Genomic DNA, 6,000 nt, shown 5'->3' with positions numbered 1-6,000 from the left:
CACTCTTATTCAACATAGTACTGGAAGTCCGAGCTACAACATCAGACAAGAAGAAACAAAAGGTATCCAAATTGGAAAGGAAGAAATAAAACTGTCGCTATTTGCAGATGACATGATATTATACAGAGAACACCATAAAGATTCCACCCAAAAACTGCTAGAACTGATAAACGAATTCAGTAAAGTAGCAGGATACAAAACAAATATCCAGGAATCGGTTGCATTTTTATACACCAGTAATGATTCAATCTTTGAATAATTTCAAAGGAAATTTCACTAGCTTGAAAATACTGGGAATAGGATCTGCTCAGAACAGACTATAGAAACAAATTCAACCAACTGCCTGTATGAAACAGTTGCAGTGCCTGTAGCTTTTATGAGAGAAATAAAACAAATACCATCGGAAAACAACAAAAAAAATTTTTCTGCATCTATTTCCTCCCGAACGAAGAAAGGAATTACAGCCAAAGCTCTTTGGTATGGCTTTCAATTCTTTGAACCAAACGCATACATCAACATAGTAGCTTTACCTTAGAGCCAGAATAAATTTATTTACCTATATTTTTACTTACTGAAATGTAGGTCTTACCCTGGAACCTGAAAGAAATAACACAAAAGTCCATTTGTCTCCTTCCTGCTGGGTACCCCACCTATTTCAGCAGGAACTATTAGAACTGTAGCAGGTCAGAGCCAATTGTTGCTGGCAGGGGCTTTAATAAATCTGTGCCACTAAAGTGCAGAAAGAATTAAAATGCAGAAATTAGAAATCAAAAACATTGAGTTTAGTGTGAGACTTATCTGATTAAGCATATTTCATAAACTGTTAGATCTCAATTTCATAAAGCCTTAGGGAAAACCTGAGGGGGACAGCGATAACAGCCCCACCTTCTGGAAGAAGCCACGGATTTCAAAAAGCCATAGCAACAGGATACATTTTTTATTGCAGATGCGGGCACAATACGGCTCAGACAAAAACTCCCTAGGAAACAAGCATGGAAAGTAGCACTGGAGTTCACTGTCAGCTTACCACCCATGAGATCTGTCTGGAATGTTTTGCTTATTGGGGCAGTAAATTGTTTCCTGAAATAAAAGACAATGTGTCTTTGTGTGTGCGTCATGGAAATGGAACTTTAAGAGAGGCAGGAACAAATAGACATGAAGGGCAGGCATTGAAAACCAATACAAAGGAGGAGGAAGAGGAGCAGATCTGCAAGAGAAATCTCACAGTCTTATACTGGGCACTGTCACAAGACACTCTGCTAAGCATTTTCCAACTATTAGGTCATTTACCATTATCTTGAGAAGTAGGTATTTTCACCCCCTGACCCCATTTTCCAGAAGATGAAATGGGCTCTGAGAGTTTAAATCGCTTGCTCAGGGTTGTATAATCTTTAAATTATAGTCTTACCCAGCACTCAAATCCTCATCTGCCTCAAGGCAAAGTTTATGCTACACAGTAGCCACAGTGCAAGTTTGAGGTTAAACAGAGATCGACTGGAGGCAAGTACAAATGAGCTTAATCTATTGCTTTAACAAGCCGTTCCAGCTGGAGTTGTCCTGAAGCTACATCAGCTCAATGGATGGCACCCTGTGGGAAGATCCACCCCCAGGCCTCCACAGGTGAACCCAGTTTGCTTCCATCTCAGCTAAGACTCGAGTCAAAAACCCTCTGGGACAGCTTCCCCTTTTTGAGTAGTTTATTTTCAGAGCCTTTCACTTTGTTATGTAATCTTCTAATTTTAAGGTATCAGGGGGGAAAAAAAGACATTTCCATTTGTTCAGCTACAAGATATCCTTAACTGTGGATCCTTGCCTGAATTAAATAGTTGTAATGTCTGTGGCTTTTGTGACAGAAATAAATCAAATACCATTAGAAAACAACAACAAAAAATATTTGTCTGCATCTATCCCCTCCCTAATGCAGAAAGGAATTAAAGCCAAGGCTTTTTAGTATGACTTTCAGTCCTTTGGACCAAAGGTACACATCAACATAGCTTATTGCAAACATTTTGGAAACATGCTAAAGATTTTTTAACACCAGCAAAAAAAAAAAGACTTCTGTAAGTGTGCACGCCATCCTTCCTTCCCATTGGCACCAAATCAAGATGGCAAGATGGGAGGCAAGATGTCCTTTTAGAAATAATTTCTGTTCATGGGCTTAACAGGTGACAATGCCTTCCTGCCTTACCACCAGTGAAAGAGATGTACAATTTAAACACTTGAAGAAAAAGAACAGAAAGGTGGTGTTTTCTCTTTGCTAATGGAAAAAATAAGTCAGTCTTTAGTAAACATGTGGATAGTACTTATGTACATGATGAGGTGTCAACAAGATGAAAATTTGCAGAGTCAGCCCTCTTGCCTTCACCATTATTCTGTCATTGCCTTTTACACTGTCCCCAGGCAGCCCCTGCATCGAGGCAGGCCAACGCCCTGAGCACAGCTTAATGGAGAATTCTAGATGCAGCAAGTGCATGACTCCTATGGTTGGGAGGTGAGGCCGCAATGGATATTGATGGCAGATTCAGTGTTGCATAGAGTTTAATATAACTCCAATAACCTGATGAAGGCTATCTTTGCCAACTTTGGCCTCTGAGCTTCTGCGTAGGTCTTAGTTGATCACCGGACTTGGGCCTGCCTTCCCTATGGTGAAGCCAACAAAGATTTATGAGGCTCTTGGGGAGAATGAAGTAAACTTCATTTACTTTACCTGGTGGACAGGTTTACTCTGTCCACCAGGTAGAGTAAAGCTAACATGCCCTCCTGGAATTGAATCCACAACCCTGGTTCCATTGATAATCAAGTATAGCTATTGAGATATTGAATTATAAGACTGTGGGCACTTTTTCATCTGTATTTTAAAGCAATACCAGTGTTGTTGGTAAAATGCATGCCAGAAATCCTGTTATATGAGAAGGTCCTCAGGACCAATATTTCATTTGAGAATCTGTCAGAGGGGTCTTCTAACAGATTCTGTATGTACGTAAAAGGTACAGCAGTGCTGAAAAGATAAAAATGAAAAAATTCTAATTTGGCCCCACAAGCCTAGGGTTGCCATTATGTGTGTTCTCTGTGCTTTCCTGCTGCTGTTGATATCAGCTATTCAGGAGCACCCCAACATTCAGGTGCTGCCCAGTTTCAGGGCTGGCTTCGAGCACCTCAAGAATCTCAAAGCTCTTTCATTACTCTGTGGGTACCTCACTAGAAGTGGCTGATGGTTTTCTCCAGGGGTTTAAAACCTGGGAGGCTTGTTTTTTCCTGATGAGACTATAGTAGCTGTTAGGTCCTCTAAGGCCTAAGGTCCAAGCCTTCTGGCTCTCTCTAGAGAGTAATTGGACCTAAACAACAAGACAAACAAGCAAGCAAAATATAACCAAAGACACTGAAATTAAGAACAGGCTGACAGTGACCAGAGGAGAGAGGGGAGGGAATTTCAGGGGAAAAGGGGAAGGGCTTACAGGAACAAGTATAAAGGACACATGGACAAAAACAAGGAGGGGGGGTGGAAATGGGAGGGAGGTGGGGAGGGCTGGGGGGTAGGCTGGGATGGGAGTAAAAGGCAGAAAACTGAACTTGAACAATTAAAATTAAAAAATATAAAATAAAACAAACAGAAAAGACTAATTGGTTTGGGGAGACATTCAGTTTTGAATCTGATATTTTTCACTTTGCTGTCTTAGAAACAAGAATTTTTTTTTTTGCAGTGAAAAAGTAGTGAAAAGTACTAGGCTTGGAGTTGGACAATCCAGGTTTGAATGCCAGCTGTGTCACTTACCAGAGATATAAAGTTAGACACGTAACACAGTCCTAGCTCATTCTCTCCTAGACTTGATGGTAGGAGTAATAACAAAACTTATACCGGAGCCCAGTGTCTCAAATAAATCTCTCTCTCTACCTGTGTACCTACCTACCTACCTACCTACCTTACCTTAGTTTCTTTTCTTTCCACTTTTTCTTTCAACTACTCCTGAGGACAAGGACTTTAGCTCTCACATTCAATGCTCTATCTACAGACCTAAATAAGTTAAACCCTAAGGTGGTGGAGTAATCAAGCATCATTATTGGTGAATTTTTTTGGAAAGCTTATAAAATGGGAGTGGGTTTCACATAGAGGGAAATGTGCTACTTTCCCCAAACTATAGGCTAAAACTTTAGACTAAGAAACTATAGGCTGAGCACCAGAATAAGCCGTAGACTGAGTAATGAAACAGCTCACTTTTGAGTACACTGAAGGAATGCATCAATCCCCAGGAATCCTAGTGGGTGCACTAATACTGTCACAGCCATCCTTTCCCACTTCCTTTTGTGGTGGGGTTGTTTGACTGATAAAGCTGGTGGTGTCTTACCTCAAATATCTGGATTTAAACAAAGAATGTAAAAAAAGAGTTATTTGTAGTCTCCTCATGAACAACAACAAATTTGGACTGTAAAGTGATATCTTTAGGTAGGCTATTTACCTATTAAATAATCAAAAACAAAAGTTGAAAGTTAACCCAAGAAGGTATGTCAAAAGTGTGTCATATCATAGTTTAGTTATGATTAGCACTTTGGATGGAATAATAGAGATTCAAAAAAAATCTTAAAGGACCATGTATAGACAAGAAATTACAATAGGAAGAAGTACTTTTAAAAGCTTGTATTTAAGTACTTAAATATGCCCCAAGTGAGGAAGACTTGACTTTAGTGGTTCACGTGGAAGGGAAAAAAAAACAACCCTAGAAATTCTAGTTAAATGCAAACGTGTCATTGGTGCTGCCCTATAGTCATCTAATTCTAGGCTGCCTGTACAGACTGTAAAACAAGGCGGAGAGCACTACGATGCAAGGGAAGAGGAGCAACAGGGCCACTTCTAAGGCCATCGAAGAGGATGTAGGCGCTGAAAACCGTGCTGCAGGCGGTGGTGTGGGGAAGAGGAATCTTCAGCCAAGGGAAGACGAGGAAGATGCGTCGAAGCGGAGAGCATGACAGGTGCCCTGCAGTGTGCAGGGTGCGCAGGGCCGCAGTGTGCGGAGAAGGTTTGACTTACTCTAGGCAGGCTTCAGAAGAGAAACAAGGGCCAAAGTGCACATTCTAAAAGGAAGCATTTGGGAAAAACACAAGAAAAAAATTTTTTTCTTCACATTTCTGATGTCCATAGAAAATGCGGGGCTGGAGCTCAGGGAAGAGGTCTCAAGGCAGGAGAGAGGGAGGAAGGGGGGGGGGGGGGGAGAGAGAGAGAGAGAGAGAGAGAGAGAGAGAGAGAGAGAGGGTTGGTCTTCTTCCACAAGGAAACTATGAAATTGTGAAATTGGTTGGGGTGTCCAGTGTCCTTTGCTACCATCATCCCGGAATTGTCACCCACACATGTTCTGGGTTTCTCTTCACCCAAGGTTTCCATCTCTTCCCAAGGCTCCCTTCCTGGCCAGCAGACAGAAGGGGGCACCCTGTACTACCAGCTTCAGCAAGGACCAATCCGACAGCCTTCAAACCCAGGAAAACGACCTAAGGATGGTCGGGATGTCAGCAGCCCAAGGACATGGAAAGGGTCTCACTGTATATACTCCCTTTTATCCCTTTTACTGTCCACAGAGCTGGCACGCTCTAACCATAGACTAAGTTTAGAAGAGGGGTACGCAGAGAGAGAAGAATCTGATGCCACCTGACCTCCGAATTGCAGGTGGAATGGGGAGCCCCGGAAACCTCCTAAGGTATAGAGAAAAGTTACTCTGTCCAGCAACAATAGGCAATCAAGGGGTATGGTGAAATGTGCTGACTGTTGTTGAAGGGGGAAGGGGCGCCTTTAAGGTGCAGAAAGGGCTATCTAGGGAGTAGCAAACTTTGTTACGAATGGAGAGCACCCTCACTGTACCCTTTTCTCCTTGCCTCTCAGCAAACCACAGGCACACCCCTCTCCGCCTTCGAAGGCACTCGGGTCAGAACAAGGCATTCGAGTTCAATACACACGCACACGCATGCACACGAGGGCAAAGTGGGCAAAGCAAGAGGGTTGGTACCTAGTCTTGG

Source organism: Phyllostomus discolor, chromosome 1 (genome assembly GCF_004126475.2).
Source record: "Phyllostomus discolor isolate MPI-MPIP mPhyDis1 chromosome 1, mPhyDis1.pri.v3, whole genome shotgun sequence".
In the NCBI taxonomy this organism is placed as follows: Eukaryota; Metazoa; Chordata; class Mammalia; order Chiroptera; family Phyllostomidae; genus Phyllostomus; species Phyllostomus discolor.
Note: the sequence above shows the minus strand (reverse complement) of the source record.